The sequence below is a fragment of the Ursus arctos genome, unplaced genomic scaffold (genome assembly GCF_023065955.2).
Source record: "Ursus arctos isolate Adak ecotype North America unplaced genomic scaffold, UrsArc2.0 scaffold_21, whole genome shotgun sequence".
In the NCBI taxonomy this organism is placed as follows: Eukaryota; Metazoa; Chordata; class Mammalia; order Carnivora; family Ursidae; genus Ursus; species Ursus arctos.
In genome coordinates, this window is record NW_026622886.1 from 51,481,317 (window position 1) to 51,500,431 (window position 19,115).

The 19,115-nt window shown below is 35.8% G+C and overlaps 2 pseudogenes; one reads left to right on the plus strand and one right to left on the minus strand.

Moving 5' to 3' along the window:
• Positions 1 to 4,011: 4,011 nt before the first annotated feature.
• Positions 4,012 to 4,949, minus strand: LOC113255945 (olfactory receptor 6C75-like; annotated as a pseudogene).
• Positions 4,950 to 18,167: 13,218 nt separating this feature from the next.
• On the plus strand, positions 18,168 to 18,805 carry LOC125282669 (60S ribosomal protein L10a-like; annotated as a pseudogene).
• The last annotated feature ends 310 nt before the right edge of the window (positions 18,806 to 19,115 follow it).

Genomic DNA, 19,115 nt, shown 5'->3' on the forward strand with positions numbered 1-19,115 from the left:
TCATTCACCCACTCATTCATTCATTTGTTCAGTAAAAACTGTCCCATTAGATTTGTGGACTCTAGTACCTGGTTAATGATATGAAGTTTTGCCTCATTCAGATTGCATATTACTCTCAGCTCAGAGTATTTACCCCTCATTAAAAACTCAGCAAATCTTCAGATCACTTAAGTATGCAATCAATGAATTTAAGATAATATCTTTAATACTGTTTAAAAATCTCCTTAGTATAAATAAAAGGAGGAAACTTTAAGCAATTGAATATGCTGTGAAATCTATTCATGTAGTTTTTAACTAATATATAGTTTCTAATAGTAATTCTTTTCATGTGGAATTTGCCAAAGAGCATGTTTGGCCACATAAAGGGGGGAAAGACCATGCTTTGTCCAATGTTCTCTGAATGTTATTTTAAAAGGTAAATAATTTCATTCGAGTATCCAACCCCCATCCTCTTTACAGGAAAACTTGTTATTCTTTCTGTGCTCTTAGATTCTTCCTCTTCTGCCTTTCTACCCATTTCTGCCTCTCTCCTCATAGGCTAAACTATATTAATGATTTCAGTTTAAGCAGGGATTTAAGACAGAATTCTCAAAAGACTGTATTGAAAGGTTTCCATTAGTACTACGTGATTTAGAGATTTAAAAAAACTGAATATTTATGAAAGCAAATGAATAGTATAAAAAGTAGTTATAGAGGGGCGCCTGGGTGGCACAGCGGTTAAGCGCCTGCCTTCGGCTCAGGGCGTGATCCCGGCGTTGTGGGATCGAGCCCCACATCAGGCTCCTCCGCTGGGAGCCTGCTTCTTCCTCTCCCACTCCCCCTGCTTGTGTTCCAGCTCTCGCTGGCTGTCTCTATCTCTGTATCTCTGTCGAATAAATAAATAAAATCTTTAAAAAAAAAAAAAGTAGTTATAGAGAACTAGAAAATACCACCACCTCTCCTGTTGTTTCTAGATAAAAGAAATACGTAGTTTGCCTTTTACAGAAAACATGATTAAATGGAATGTCTTAGAAAAATGTTACCACATTTACTTTGTTCATACTTAGAAGAATTTAACTGAGCACAGGCAGCCTGGTTAAGATACGGTAGGGGAAGAAAGGGATAAAGAAAGGGGGGTAATCAGAAGGGGGAGTGAAACATGAGAGACTATGGACTCTGAGAAACAAACAGGGCTTCAGAGGGGAGGGGGTGGGGGAATGGGATAGACTGGTGATGGGTAGTAAGGAGGGCACGTATTGCATGGTGCACTGGGTGTTATACGCAACTAATGAATCATCGAGCCTTACATCGGAAACCGGGGATGTACTGTATGGTGACTAACATAATATAATTAAAAAAAACACTAAAATTAAAAAAAAAAGATAAGGCAGAAATTCCATGGAACGTATAAAATAACTGGTGTCTTCCTTTTCTATTCTAATTCAGTTATCTGTTCATTTGGTTCACTTTTCCTTCTGAACATTTTTATATATAAGACAAAATGAAGGCTTTTCTAAAATTTTTTGTGTGACTCTTAGATTTTGTGATCAGTAAGTTTTAGTGATTATCTTTTCCTCCAGCCAGTCATCACTTGTTATTAAGATCCCAAGAGATTCAATGGTCCATGAATGACTAATACTCTGTTGAGAGTATTTTGTAATCTCCAGAATTTGAGGAATGCTTCCTGGGAATATGAGTCAATGAAATTCCAATTTACAATATTACTAAGAAATGTTTATTCTAAGCTCCCATTTAACTTTATGTTTATCAGAATCAACTTTCAAGATGATAATTCACCAATGAAAATAAATTACTATTTATGTTTTCCATAACCACAAACCAAGAAAGTGACGATAATTGCCATTTGATTTTTAAAAAGATTATGGGACATGTGTGCTCTGCATAGTCACTACATACATGTAATTTTCCCTATTGTTAAAGGAAAAGCATTTTAGAAATATTAGTGTGAAAAATAATATGAATTTAAATACTTTTGAAAGCCTCTAAAAACATGACCTCTGATGCATTTCTCACCAACCATCACATCTGCAATAGAAATTTCATTATTTCACGATACTTTACAATGGTATTTCAAGTTAAACTTACTAACAAGATGAATATTAGAAACATCTTCAGAGAACTTTCTATCAATCAAGAGGATCAACCTTCCCTTAACCTTACTTTCCTTCCTCTCTCTCTTTACCTCTCTCTCCGTCTACCTACACACTTATTATATATACCATATATATATATACATATGTGTGTGTATGTATATATATATATATATATATATATATATATTCATTTACTTAATATTTTCATGTTGTTTGTATACCCTCCTACTTTTACTTTTGCATTTGGGCTTACATGTTACATTCTTACAAAAGCAAACCTATATAATTTCATTTCTGTACAAATTGCCCAATAAAGAATTTAAATTGAATAAAATTATCATTTGATTTTCATTTTGTGGTAGTATTATGTTAAACCTGTTTAAAGAAAATGTAACCCATTCCACGAAAGGACAATGGGAAAAAGTAAGTGAGTGCTCACGGACACTCTTGTCTGTTTATGAGAAATAAGAAAAGGTATTTCTATCTTGGACTTACAAACTATGTAGAGCTCTTTACATTAACCTATATACCAGGCCAAGCTGGAAATCAAGAAACCAAAGTCAAATCCACTTACCTTGTATTGAGTTAGATTCACAACTACTGTCTCAAGACAACCAATTTTCTTGGTGACACATTGGAGTCAAGGGGCTCATTAACTATAGCAACCAGGCTTGAGCACATTTTTTACATTCTCAGATACCTGCAAGAGTCATTTTCTTAGATTTGGGTGACAGAGGTAGAACCTGCTGTGAAGAAGGCGCTGGAAAGATAAAGACAGTATGTAGATTTGCTAATAAAGGAAAACTGAGGCATAAGAAACTCATGTATCATCATTTCCAAGATACTCTCTGGACTCTACCTCATACCATTCTAGATTCTGAACTTGTTGTTTTTCATGGCAGTAGGAAAGACCATCTTAATATAAGTTGAAACAGTCTGAAGATAAATATGAAATCTATCAGGATAGCTTAATTTACTTTTATAGACCACTCTTTTCCCTCTCAAATATGCTTGTCAGAAATAGGGAAATCTTCAGTTAACCTATTTTTTTAGAATATATTATCAATGGAAGAAAAAGGTAAATTTCATCTTTTCTCTTTCACTGAAACTATTTTTTTCTAAAAAAACCTAATACAAAATGGATACAACCTCATTCAAATGGCAAAGATAAGTCTGACAGCAGATTTTGTCTTAAATTTCTATTTAATTTTTCAACATGTTTTAATTACATTTTATTGATGAATTCATGGAGACATTTTAATAATGCTTTTAATTTTAAACATGTTTTCTTGGGATGCCTGGGTGGCTCAGTTGGTAAAGCGTCTGCCTTCCATTCAGGTCATGATCTCAGGGTCCTGGGATCAAGCCCTGCATCCGGCTCCTTGCTCAGTGGGGATCCTGCTTCTCCCTCTGCCTGCCGCTCCCCCTGCTTGTGCTCTCTCTCTCTCTCTGACAAATAAATAAATAAAATCTATAAACATATTTTCTTGGTGATGCGGAAGAAGAAATTTGAGAAATATTAGTTGATACATATTTTTATTTCACATAAAATACATTCCATATTTGTATATGTTTTTCATAGCTTCTTATAGTATAGCAACCTGTATCTTTTCTATGAATGTATAAGCAGGTTTGCTTTGATGTGAGAAACAATGGAGATTACTGACAACTGAAATTTAGTTACACAGGATAAGATTGACCGTCTCCTATGTAGAAAACCAGTTAGGACCTGGTTTTTAGGCTAATAAGGAAAAGAGACATTGATTATATATATATATATATATATATATATATATATATATATATATATATATATATATCAGAAAAAAGAATTGAGGTGTTTAAAGAATTTATGTAGAGAAAGGCAGAGTTCTTCATTCAACTTTGCTTTCAGGGGTTTACTTTTTCATAATCACATTCATTTATTTGAAGAAAAGGCCATTCTCCGGACCATGTTTTTGAAGGCTTGCTTCACCTGCTGGTTTCTTAGTGTATATATGAAAGGATTCAAGAGAGGAGCGACTGGGGTATTGAGCACAGCTACTCCTTTGTTTAAAGTCACTCTTTCCCTTGAGGAAGGCTTAATGTACATGAAGATGCAGCTGCCATAAGAGAGGGAGACCACTATCATGTGGGAGGAACAAGTGGAAAAAGCTTTTTTCCTTTGACCATGGAAGGAATTCTCAGAATTGTCCAGATGATGTATGTATAAAAGAGAATAACTAGTGTTAAGGTGACCATCAGTGTTACCACTGCTAAAAAAAATGCCATGAGTTCTAGAAAGCGAGTGTTTGTGCAAGAAAGCTGTAGAATAGGAGAAGAGTCACAGATAAAATGATCAATTATATTGGAGGCACAGAAATCCAACTGAAGCAGTAGGATTACTGGTGGAAAGATGACCAGGAATCCTGCGAGCCATGAGCTAAAGACAAGAAGGATGCAGGCTCTGCTGCTCATGATGGTCATGTAATGGAGAGTTTTGCAGATGGCCACGTAGCGGTCATAGGACATGGCGGCCAGAAGGTAAAATTCGGTCACCCCCAAGAAGATGAAGAAAAATAGCTGAGTCACACAACCATTGTGGGTAATGGTTCTGTCCTTCGTCATGATAGTGACAAGGAATCTGGGAATGCAGACAGATGTGAATGATATTTCTAGGAATGAGAAGTTTCGAAGGAAGAAATACATTGGAGTCTGCAAGTGGGGATCCGAAAGGGTGAGGGTGATAATGATCAGGTTCCCCGTCACACTGAGCATGTAGGTAACAAGAAGAAATATGGAAAGTACAACCTGCAACTGTGGGTCATCTGTCAACCCGAGAAGAATAAACTCTGTTACTGCTGTGTGATTTCTCATTATTTTCCTTCTTTATGATGGTATTCTTCATTTTAGCTGAAAAATAGATGAAAAAATAAGAAAGGTATGACACCAGAAAAGAAACACACACACAGACACACTTAAAATCATTGCTGCCTTGTGTTTTTAGAGAGAAATGATTTTGTGGTTGTAGAAACAAAATACTTACCAAAACTGACAAATTTATTATGTAATATATTAATTATTCCTGTATTTCTTTCAATGTAGTCTCACATATCTCAGTATAAATCCCTGTCTCTTGAATGTTTTGATATAATCCTGAAAGCAAGGGGAAAAAAGAGAACAAAATCTGTGAGATGAAAATCTAAGGCTCAGAGCTTACTCTAGCATATTGCCATATTTTGAAGGTATTTTTGGTTGCTTTCTTCTTCATATAATTTTTAACATTTCTATTTTGAATAAACATGTCTGTTTCCTTCTCCCATTCAACCTTTTACAATCTACAGAGACCATTTACCCATCTGGTAGAGTAATGTGTACCTGATAACAGCATACAGAAATATTTAATGGATGGGAGGGTAGCCCCAATCTAATTCCAATGTCTCTTCCATAATCTTAATTTTAATTATGAATCTGTCATAATGGTCTTTTCTAAGATTGTAAATATATTCTTCTTGGGGTGCCTGAGTAGCCCAGTCAGTTGAGTGTCTGACTCTTGGTTTTGGCTCAGGTCGTGGTCTCAGGGTTTTGAGGAATGCACAATGAGGTGTCTGCTTACGACTTTCTTCCTCTCCCTCTGGCCCTCCCCCCCATGCTCTCTCTCTCTCTCTAAAATAAATAAACAAATCTTAAAAGAGAAATATATATATATATATATATATATATATATATATATATATATTCTTCAATATATTTGTATTTACTCTCTACCTATCATGAGTCTGCTCTCTGATACATAAAGCAATACTTTTACTTAAGTCTCAATTTTATTTTTGCAAACTATAGATCTTACTTAATTCTAAAATGATTTAACACTTCCACAATATTGCCTATTCTTTTCTTGAGGGAGACAAAAGGAATAGTTCAACATTCAAGGTAAGCTTTTGGGAGGCAAAGAGTATTTCTTATTACTCTTCTTTTTTATTTTTGGCTTTAATGCAACTCTTGATGCTTTACAGGATTTGTTTAATTTTTTCCTGTTTGAAGTTCTTACTTTCCATAAAAGCTTTAGAAGTGCTGTTATCTAAGATCATTTTAAGAAATGCTTAACTGTCCAGACAGCCTGGCTAAGTCTGTAATGTCTCACTTGTTTTCTATATTTTTCAGAGGTTTCAGAGCTTTCAGAAGAAATAATATTTACTCACAATTAGCCAATTAACTTAATATATTAATGAACTTATTAAATTCTTTACCTACAAAATTGCTGGAACAGAATTATTCCTACTTTCCATCATCTGTCCTCTTTGTGGTCCTAAGATACACATTTTTTTGGCTTCTGCCTCTATCTGATGGATGATAACCTTCACTCTATAAAATTTACAATGTGCAAAACTAAAACATAAAGTAGATCTGCTCAGTGTCAAGACACATGAAATAAATTATTTTGAATCTTATACAAAAATGATTACAGGGTGCCCTAATATTGATTATATTAAAAATAATTATTAAAAGATATTTAGATAAGAACACAATATCATCATGTAATCCTAACAATCACAAAATATTTATGAATGCACAAAAATGTTGCATGAAACTCTTAAATTGTAGCAGTTTTTAAAATGTCTTCATTTGTATATTTCATATAAATTGTGTGGCTTAAATTTATTCATATATAAGATTGCGACTAATTGAGATTACTTGTATAAAGCATACATTTACTCTATAAAAGCAAAATTAGATTCCTGAAACCATTAAAGACATACTTACTTTTATGGTATATATGGCTGGTTTAGACAATGTCATTTCTAATGGCTTCTTTAATTTGTTTAAACACAAGTACTTTGAAATTTTTCAAAAGTCTTTACACTCTCTTTCTTCTCTGCCATCTTATATTTGTAACCAAATACTCAAAATATTGATAATAAAGAATAATTCCAAGAACTCCTCTCCAATTTTTCAAAAAGGGTATACATCAACCCAAATTTCTCTAAGGATCTGAGGTCCCAAGTTATCCTACCTATTGCTACTTTTAGAGGTGTAACTTGATATTTGAAATGAAATAAGTTATAGTTGAAATGAAGTCGAATATAATGTCTTCCCAAGTTTGGTGGGCAAGATGATACGATTTTAATCATGTTATTCAGGCTACCCATAATATTATCTGCTCCATTCACAATGGACTCAGGAGGATTAGTTGAATGAATAAACAAAAGGTACCATGAAGATTAGTGTTCTCAAGACACCAGCATTAAGCTGTACTCCAAATTAGTACACAATTTAGAATAGAATATTTTGGTGATAGTGGTCTGAAATCAGAGCAGAAAAATATATATAAGGACGTAAATTTTTATAATAATCCAGAACTTTACAAATTTAATAGAGTAAGAGATTAGCAATTTCTAAGTGGCAATAGATTTGAGTTGTGAACAGTGGGTTTTTCTCCAATCTTAGGGAAAATATTAAGAATTCACTGTGAGGATTTAGACTGAGGCTGAGGTCTCTATCATACTATACCATAAGAGATATCAGGCTTGTTTTTAAGGTTTTATATCTTTCCACTGAATGATGACATAGAAAACCTGACCATGATTAGAATCATTACCATTTATTCATTCAATAATTATTTTTTAGATGCTTATTATGTGTTGAGCTCAAGCTTAGGTTCTGAGCACACAGATGCTAGAGACAGCTGTGTGCATAATTTTCGCTTCTTACAGCAAAGGGTGAGAATTCTACGTTATTTTAGAAATCTCAGATTCCTTTTCTCATGTCCAGTACAAGCAATAGATCCCTCATCCCATGCATCATTTTATTTCTCCCTGTATTGATCTGGAAATACATCTATAATATTCCCTTTACATTCATCATTTGAGACCTATAGTTAGTTGCTATTTAATCTCAGAGTTCTGTAAATCATATAAATAGTTTAAATTCAATGGAAATTGGGATTATTTGATGATCTTAAAATGCTAGGCACTTTCTGAAGAAGGTTTTAAGATATTGCTGGTTTTTTTTTTTTTTTTTGGAGACATGAAGCTATTCAAGGTATATGACTAAGGAATACTGAGTGCACACTGAAGGACTGTTAAAGCAGAGCAGCTATTTTAAACTCAAAGTATATTAATCTATTCATGATAAAAGTCAAGAACTTGAATAGTGTCATAAATATGCTCATATTTCAATACAAACATTGTCATAATATTTGTATGATGTTTATGTGTGGGCCAAAATATTACTTAAAATTATACTTTATGGGGAAACTGTTATCAGATCCAGAGACCTGGAAAATTGCTTTAATGTATATGACCTCATCTTTACTTGGTTATGTAGGGGGTGGAAGGATATTTTCCCTCTACTCTTTCAGATTCTTGGCTGAGACCATGCTGTAATAAAAGACAGATTAATAGGAGAAAAAAAAAAGCAGAAGTTTAATAGCATGTATACCTCCAGGACACATGGGAGAGATCCAGGAAAACTGAGTAACACCCCAAAATAGCCCAAGGCCACCACCTTACATCATATCTTCAGTTAAAGCCAAAGGAAGATGTTGTGGGGTGGAGAGACAGCCAGTTATAGGAAGTTATCAGGCAAAGCACTGTGAATGAGGGTATGGTTGTCATGCAGATCTGAGTTGCCACCTTCTTCTTTGATAAGAGTTTCTAGAGATTTGATCATCCTCCACTTCCCAGTACAGAGAGTGAGACACCCTTACAAATGGAGCTTCCTTAAATAAATGTGTCTTACAAAAAAGTAACTTCCCAGTTTTCTGACCTTTCCCTTTGTTATTTTTTAAGAATAACCAGCTCAAAATAATCCTATGCCAAAAAGGCATATTTTGGGGTGTTATTCTGCTCCCCTTCAGTTATCTCTGCAAAGACCCTATTTCCAGATAAGGTCATATCTATAGGTTCCAGGTAGACATGAATTTTGAAGGGCACCATGCAAAGCAGTACAGGACCCAAACAGACACTTCTTTTTTTTTTTTTAAGATTTTATTCAGAGAGAGAGAGAGAAAGAGAGAACAAGCAGGGGAAGGGGCAGAGGGAGAGAGAGAGAGAGAAGTAGGATTCCTGTTGAGCAGGAAGCCCAATGAGGGGCTGGATCTCAGGACCTTGGGACCATGACCTGAGCTGAAGGCAGAGGCTTAACCAACTGAGCTACCCAGATGCCCCCAAACAGATACCTCTAATAATAATTTTAAACAATAACAAATCTCCAGTGAGCATAGCAACTTATTTACTTTCAAACTTTTTAGCAGAATCTGCTTTTATATCAATATTTTCAACAATAGATTGTAAGAACATGTATAAAGATTGACAGAATATAAGTAATAAATCTATTAAATTAAGAATAACCTTTTAAATAAAGAAATAACAGGGGCGCCTGGGTGGCACAGCGGTTAAGCGTCTGCCTTCGGCTCAGGGCGTGATCCCGGCGTTGTGGGATCGAGCCCCACATCAGGCTCCTCTGCTGGGAGCCTGCTTCTTCCTCTCCCACTCCCCCTGCTTGTGTTCCCTCTCTCGCTGGCTGTCTCTATCTCTGTCGAATAAATAAATAAAATCTTTTTAAAAAAATAAATAAATAAAGAAATAAAGAAATAACAATCTGTTATGCATTGAAGACAAATCCATCAAAGATTGAAGATTGTGTTAAACCTGTGGCATACCATATCAGTTTACTCATGATAAGACTTGTTTGTATTTTAGTCTTAGTTTACTTTTGAATTCACACCTGAGACCATATTTTCCCCCCAGTGATTGAAGTGGTGCTATTCATCAGCTAGTTATCCAGTATACACAGTTTAAAAATATGAATATCTAGTATTTGCCTTCATTTTATAATGTTGAAAATGAAATGAAAAAATGAATAAATGAAAATGGATAAAATGAATATACATAAAATTATAAATAAACAAAAGACAGGTGAAAAAAGATGAGTCAAATTTACAGATGGCATATTAATAAACTCCTTTCTGCTTGTGTGGCTCACCTGCTTCTGTTGTAAACAAAGCAATGCTTCTTAGCACATCCTAAGGGCTTCTTCCCAAATCAGAAAAAAAAAATATGTCTTAAATGATATTTTCCTAATTTTATCATTATATAGTGATCTTGCTACAGAATTATTATTGTGGTTTTGTTACCCGAAACTGGGTTTTCTTCTTGGTGGATGTTGAGCCAAAAAAACACAAGCAAGTTAAAGAATAGGAAAGGAAGGGCTTTACTTGCAATCAGTAAAGGGAACACCTGGGGTATTTCCTAAAGCAGTGACTCTTTGAACAGCAAACTGGGGAGATTTTAAACTAAGGGTGTATACATATTTATCCAGGAGCTTGCACAATGGGAAATTCAGCATGGATTTGGGGCAAAAGTCATCTTAAAGTGACTTTGTTGATTGAAATCCCAAGGGCTGACAAGGGTCAGCATCATTGCTCCTCTGGCTTTAGTTGGTCTAGTATCTGAGCACTCAAAGGGGTTTAAATCCTGCAAAGATAACACAAGAATGTGCATCAGGTCAGTCTTCGAAAATCATGAAAAACATGAGCCAACAGTGCTAGCTCTGTAGAGTTTAACATGTCCTAACAATGGGTAACATGACCATAAATTTCTTTGGCTGTCAGACTTCCAACAATGCTGTCATTATGCCTTTTTTTTTTAATCTCTTTCATCTCATGAATCTACAAATGTATCTGCTTTCCGTCTCTTCCATACCTTCATCATGCAGTAAAGATGCTAATTTAGCACTTTCAGGAGAGGCCTCACAGAGTAACAAATGTTTTCTTCCTTTTTCTTAATGTACTATGTTGTTGATTTGTTAATATCAAGCCAATAGCCTATAACTCATGTGTGGCCCAAATTCCCCCAACAGGTATTTTCTCTGTAAGTCACATCACAGCATTCTTGCTCTCAGGACACTAAGTGCTTTAGTACTGTGCTTTGGGGGCCATTAGAAGCAGTGAAATTACTAATTAAACAGAAAAATGTGGCATTATATAGGCCATGAAAAGGACTTTGTTTAAGGTATGAGAGCTGAACAAGAAGGCAGAACATCAGCTTGTTTAACCTCAGCTGGGAACAGGTGTGATGGGGAGCTCAAAGTCTTTGCTGCTCTGCCCATGTCCTGGACTGGCTGCAAAAGTGCCTCCTGGATTGATTTTGGGGTTACAAATACATGCTGGAGAGTAGGCAAATGTGCAAATAAGGACTCCATGAATAATGAAGAACACTTTATATAAAATGAACATTAGTTCATACTTCCAATTACAATCCTCCAGTCCAGAGTTCATTCTTTGTAAAATGGTGAGAACGACCTGTCACAGAATGTGTTCCTTTTGAGTTCCACCAACATCCTGGATAATTATTTGTAATTTGCATTTAGAAAGCTCATACACTACGGGTTGTTTATTGCTATATAGGTGTTTATATTGCATGGAGTCATGTGTCCACCCCACAGAACCACATAGTATGGGTACATCATCTCACATCCCTCACATTGTCCCTTGCTTGTCAACCCTTTGTCTCTCTCAACCTTGACAACAACTGATTTATTTCCTGTCCTGATATTTGCCATTCCAGAACATCACACAAGTAGAGCCATAGAAGGTGCAGCCTTTGGATTGGGATTTTTTCACTTAGTAAAATGGAGTAATGTTTCACCCATGTTGATGGGTAAATGAGTATGTGGTTCCTGTCTAGTCCAAGTAGTGTTCCTTTAGGTGCCTACCCCACAGTTAGTGTATTCACTCACATACTGAAGAACATGTGGGTGGTCTCCAATTTATGTTGGTAATGAATAAAGATGTTTTGTGTGGAGAGATACCATTTCACTTGAGTAAAATAATTAGAAGAGGGATAGACTTTTAAAAAATTGTATGTTTAACATTATAAGTGACTATTAAACGGCTTTCTAAAGTGACTGCAGTGCTTTGTATCACATTAGCAATTTGTGGAAGTTTCTGTGGTTTTGCCTCAAGTACTTGATATTGTCTTTAAAAAACTTTTATTTTATTCATTCTGATAGATACGTAGCAGTATCCCATTGGGGTTTTATTCATTCATTCATTCATTCACTCATTCATTTATTTATTTTAGTTATCTCTACACGCAATGTGGGGATCAAACTTATGACCTGTGATCAAGAGTCCCATGCTGTACAAACTGAGCTAGGCAGTTTGGGTTTTTAATTAATTTTTCTGATGACCAAGAAGTTGAGTATCCTTGACTATGCTTACTTGACATTTGTATATTAACCTTGATAACATCTGTGTTCGGATATTTATCCATTGTTTAAATTTTGTTTTCTTATTGTTGTATTTTGGGATTTCTTTATATACTCTCAATACATATCCTTTACCTATTACATATTTTGCATATATTATATTTTTTTCCTTCAGTCAGGAAGGAAACCAAATGTTTTTTGAGAAACCAAATGTTTTGCCTACATGAATGCTTGCTGTATCTCTCATGTATGTTCCATTTTAAATTACCACTTAAATGGTGATGCTAGTAAGGGGATGGGATACTTGGCACCTAGACATTTTCCACCAACCCCAGTTACTGGGTAAATACTCATGTTTCTCAAGAATGACCAAAATTTATCATCACAGCTACTTTCGTTTTTGTCCTTTCTGGATGATACAGTACCTAGTAAGATATATCAGTGTTGCTGCCTCACTTCTTTTACTCTCAAATAAGTTTCATTTTCAGAACCAATTTTATTTAGGTCATTGTGACTCAGGTTAAAATAATTAGTACCCTACAGATGGGATTGTGGGAAGAACACTTGTGGGAAGCAAAAGCAGACACCTATTCAGAAAAAGTTGTTCTTCCAGTGAGTACAAATTGTAGCACCAATGAAGACAGGGGTGTAAACTTATCAATTTTCTGTCAGGTGGCTAGTTGTTCCTCTAGCATACGAGCTATATCAAAAGTTCAACTGTGATCTTGGCAGGTTTGACATCGAAGGAACTTATACATAAAATTTAATCATTGCCTTCATGGCTGTATTTTTCATTAACTCAGTAATTAAATATTGAAGTAAATGGTTCAAGAAAAGTGAATGGCTTTCATAAAATGGATCATCTTTTCCTCTTGATTATTATAAATCTCCTTTTCAGATGAGTATTTGTTGAAAGTCACATGGCACCCAAACACCTAAATATTCTGGTTCCATTATGAGAGTCTCATTCAACTACTATTTCCTAACTCTCTTTGTTAGTGATATTCCAATATTTCTTTCTAAGCCTCTTGCTACCCAACATATCATTAACTACTGTTCATGAAACAGTATAAAATCTTACATGTGACTAGCTGTAAGCTCTTGGAAACAAGGACAATGAGATATACCACTTGAATTTATTCTACCAGAAAAAACATCCTATCCTAACTATGATTTAGGGCTATTCCTGAATGGGATTCATTTAATCAGTAGATTATTTATTGCAATTATATTATATTATGCAGAATTATCTGTCAACCAGGTTCAGTTTTTTCTTCCTCTGGTAACTAGCCATTGTAAATTGACCATGAAATTCATTATATGTATGTTGTGAAACTGCAGGGTCTTTCTTAAACTGTAACAGAACACTTTCTGCTTGATTCATCATAATTCAAGTCAGGCTTTCATAATAAGACATTATGATTATTGTGGTTGCTGCTGTTGTTGTTATTAAATAACAAATTCAATTATCTCAGGGGGCTAGCCATTTATTTCTGTCCTAGATTTTCATGATGAATCTCCCATAGTGAGGTCAATTTTTGTCAATTATCATTTTTATTGCCAATCTAGACATGCTTGGATGTCATATAAGAACACGCTTTCATCATTTGAAGACTTAAGGGAGACATTAGTGGGGACGCTCAATAGATCCTTCACTAGTAGTACCTCCCACGTTAGTCATTATCTCCTCTTCCATTTTTCCTCGGTTTTTTTTTTAAGATTGTATTTATTTTAGAGAGGAAGAGAGAGAGCACGAGCAGGGGAGTGGCAGAGGGAGAGAAAGAGAATCCTCAAGCAGACTCCCTCTGTGTGTGTAGCCCGACACGGGGCTCGATCTCACAATCCTGAGATCATGACCAGAGCTGAAATCAAGATTCAGATGCTCAACTGACTGAGCCACCCAGGTGCTCCTTTCCTCAGTTTTTTAAAAAAGAGAAAATTATTGTATTTGTTTCAACTCTTGGTATCTTGGGGAATAGAATTTGGAGGCCAATGAATAGCTTAAACATGCTGAATGCTTTCCAAACTGTATCATCAATCTATTGATTGTAAACTTTATATTAAGGAATTTATGGTATTTCAGCTTCTTTGTTATAAGTTGACTTGCGATCATCAGTTTGGTAATCACCTTTGAATCCACTGGAAATTTATCTATTCGAGGTGGCTTAGCAAACCCAGAATTTCTGATAGATGCACTCATTTCAATAAATTCAGCAGAATGTAAAATTATGTTTCTTCTCTCCTGGACATGTGCCATGAGAATCCATCCAAACATAAGTTCCCATATTTATGTTAAGATAAATTATCAAAAACAGGTAAAATTTTTCAATGTAATTATGCCTTTTCTTGAGTTTGTACTTGCTTACCATCTCCTGGTAAGGCTAGATTCTGATACATATTATAGGTCAGAAAATAGTCTAGGAATGGTGACTATACACATAAGGAAAAATTTAAAACTAATTCCTTCACGTGTGGTTAACTATAGAGGTTCTAAATGACGCATGGTCAGTTTCATGAAGCAGAACAAGATAAAGATGGTTTCTTCTGTTGGCAAGGGAGTCTAGGTGGTGCTTTCACATTCAGGTACCAAGTTGTCTGAATCCACAGAGATGCCTTTATTCCAATGATCAGTTCCTATTTTTTCCCCAGTCAGGGTTTTAGCATTCACATAAGACATGTGAAGAGGTTGTGAATTAAATCAGCTTGATAATTAAGGAACCCATAGGATAGAGATTTAATATTGGCTATGTCGTCTCTTCAGTTACAAGATAATTGAAACTTTCAAGTTACATTTTCTTTGTTTAATCTGTATAATGCATTTGGAAACAGCCAGGCCCTACATAAGCCTTGTATTCATTGTTCAGTTTTACTCAACCTTGCTTTCAGAAGGCATTTAATTCTAGATAACTCTGTTTTATAAATGTGTCCATGTAGACTAACAGTGTTTCATTGTCTAATGGAATCATTGCTGATTTCAGACCAAACCAGATTAATTGGTTCCAGATTCTTACTGCTTTGAGAGTCCGTTACTGAGATCTGTTCTCTGTATATCAACTGCAGGTGCAGAGAGCAGGATTTATGGTAGCTAATTAAAAATAAATCTATTTAGTATCAAGTAATGTATGGTTCAAGGAATTATCAAGAGAGCTGAAGGCAGATTTTTTTAAAAAATATATTATTTATTTGTCCGAGAAAGAAAGAGAGCACAAGCAGGGGAAGCCACAAGCCTAGGGGGAAGCAAGTTCCCCACTGAGCAAGGAAAAAGATGCAGGAAGGGAAACAATCCAGGACTGTGGGATCATGACCTGAGCAGATGCTTAAATAACTGAGCCACCCAGGCATCCCTGAAGGCAGATTTTAGGATGAGCTTCTTGGAATGATCTCAAAGCTGCTTCACAAAATTAAGTCCCCATGAGAACTCCTCCTCAGGAACCTAGTGTTATTGTTACAAAATTTAGGGTCATTTGAACCTGCTATGATCCACACCAGTAATATAGATGCTTAAAACGATAACAGTGTTTGAAGTTTGTATCTTTTATGAATGTATCTGTTTGGCAGAACTAAAATTACATTTAGAATCTTAGCTTCAAGGACAACTGAAAATGCAGCCTTTGAAGCCCTTGCATATAAATAGACATGTTTGATGGAATTTGGAGGATGCAAAGTTCACAATAAAACACTAGTAGAGTAGTGATATGCAAAAGAGTAGTCTAAATTATTCACATCAAAAAATCAAGTAAACATTATTGTCATTCACAATTTATAGATGAGGGAATACCACATAACGTACCATATGCAAGGACAGTTGTCCTATAGACATTGTTGTGATGCATAAAACCAAATTATTTATGAGTAAATTGCATGTGGCTGGCTGTATGACATTGAATTAAAACTGACATTATTTAAGATAATTATAATAGTTTTAATTTATTAAGCCCTCAAAAGTGTGAGGCATGTTTGTTAACCTTGTTTAAATAAATATTTACAACTACCCCCTGAGGAAATTCCTATTATTCTCCTTAATTTCTATATCAGTAAGTGACTTATTGAGAGTTTAGCTAATTTTTCCAAGGTTGCACAAATGGAAATGTGTTTCTGGGGATTTAACAGAATGAACGATGGAGTATATGAGCTGCTTCTGAGACCTGAAGGGATCTGTATCAAGAAAACCATTGATATGTGCTAAGTAAATAATGTTGAGTCCCATTATGATTTTTAAGTATTGTCTGTATGAAAACATCTCAAGTTAAGAAAACATTAAAAGTGTGATACCCATGGGAGTCTAATTGTATGATCAGACTGGTTTATTAATGATTAAAAGATAGAATTTTGGGGGTGCCTGGGTGGCAGAGTGGTTAAGCATCTGCCTTCAGCTCAGGGCGTGATCCCAGCATTATGGGATCGAGCCCCACATCAGGCTCCTCCACTATGAGCCTGCTTCTTCCTCTCCCACTCCCCCTGCTTGTGTTCCCTCTCTCGCTGGCTGTCTCTATCTCTGTCAAATAAATAAATAAAATCTTTAATTAAAAAAAAAAGAATTTTGCCCTGTATGTTTCCACAGTGGAGATCCTGGGAGGTAGACCTAGAAAGGAGAGTTTCTGTCTGTTGAATAAGGAGTTTAAGAGGTGCTGCTATTGTTGAAGGGTTATAGCAATTTCTGCCTATGCTTCTGAAAAACAAGGGGTCCTAGAAAACCCAGTCATAGAAACTTATTCAAATAAGATACCAGAGCAGAGCAATGATAATTTCAAGGCAGGGGATAATAATAGTTTAGATAGGAATAGGCATTATGAGACCTTCATCTTTTGTTGATTAATTTAACAAATATTTTAGTAAATGACTGCACTATAATAAGTCCTTTGGTAGGCAATAATGAACAAAGTATTCCCTTTGCTCGCAAAATGCTCATAATCTGTTAATATAGTCAAGAAATATGAAATTCCAGTATATTGTGAAAACTTCTAATCACATTGATAAGCATACTGTACCATGAGGCTCATGTGATCCTATATGACCGTAAACTGTAGCAATACACATCCGATTGTATAGATGGACCAAAAAGGGCAATCTGAGTTTGAAGACTTTAGCATTGATCTACCATCAGAGAGAGAGGTAGGGCCTGATAAACACCAAAAAGCTCTGATTATTTAAGAATACAAAGGTTTACTGTGACTGGTATCATACTGATGGAAAATGACTAAGTAATATCTGTAAGTGAGAGAATCAATTGCCAAACCATATTCTATGGTTATGCCTGCAGTTGTTGTGGGTAACTCAGTGCTCAATCCAAAAATGACAGAGACTCTTGCCGATGAGAGATGATATTATCATACAGGTATATGTCACATCTGAGATTACCAGTGGAAGAGTTCGGGATTCTGGGTTTCTTTAATGAAAGTGATTTTCGGCATTTAAGTTAAGGATTTAAGTTTAATTGCAAAGGAGCCATTGTCTTCTGAATTTTTAATTTTCTGAGCTATGTTATTTTGAGAGAAGTCCCCATAAGCCAAGTCTGGCAGTTTAGATGGGCTTAGTTAGGACTCTTGTGAAAGAAAGTATTTGTGAAATAAATAACATCCTATTCTGAAATTCTAAGATTTCCTCGTATATGCTTGTATTGCAAGATTTCTCACCTCCCCCAGTAATTGGTACAATGGTTTCATGGGGAGGGGGCATAGCTTTGATCTGAATCACTGTTCCAATGTATACTGGCCATATAGACATCATTTGTTTCCTATGCCTGTCTCATTCTTTAAAAGGAGGAGAAAAGCATACCCACTTAAAGGGATTGTTACTATCTTGGGGGGGGGTAGGTAAAATGTTTAACACAGTCTAAAACATATAGTATTGCTCTTTCATCTGGTTATTGTGGCCTGAGGCACCATGAGCAGCAAAGTCTCCAAGTGACACCCTGCACTGGTGGTGTGGGAACTCCTGCAGGGGAACCAATGCCAGCGCCGGAAGGTTTTGGAGACGGTGGAGCTGCAGGTCAGCTTGAAGAACTACCACCCTCAGAAGGACAAGTGCTTCTCGGGCACCATCAGGCTTCAGTCCACTCCCTGCCCCAAGTTTTGGGGGACCAGCAGCACTCTGAGGAGGTCAACGTCGTGGATACTCCCCACATGGATACTGAGACATAGAAGAAACTCAACAAGAAAAAAAATTTCATCAAGAAGCTGTTCAAGAAGTGTGATGCTTTTTGGCTTCAGAATCTCTGATCAAGCAGATCCCACAAGGTTTGGGTCCAGGCCTGAGTAAGGCTGGCAAGTTCCCTTCCATGCTGACCCACAAGAGAACTGGGGGCCAAAGTGGATGAAGTGAAGTCCACCATCCAATTCCAGATGAAGAAGGCGTTATGTTTGGCAGTGGTGGTTGGCGCATGAAGATGGCAGACGATGAGCTTGTGTACAACGTCCACTTAGCTGTCAGTTTCCTGGTGTCATTGCTCAAGAAGAATTGGCAGAAGGTCTGGGCTTTATACATCAAAAGCACTCAAGGTCAAGCCCCAGCACCTGTACTAAGGCACACCTTAATAAACCCTAGTGCTACTATTAAGAAAAAGAAAAAAATATATAATGTTCACATGAGGAACGTGAGTATTGGTTTTATAGCATAATTTCTTCTGTGCATAATAAATTGAATCAATAAAATTAGCTTCTCATGGAAAGCAGAAAAGAGAAGGGCTACTTGTTGCTTTCTGTTGCTTCCCATTCAATTCACCATTCACTTCTCCCCCTTTCACAACTGTGTTAATTGCAATCATTATTCTGTTTGCCCAGAATATCCATTTAATTACATTTCTTATTCTTACTTGGAATTCTTACTGCATTA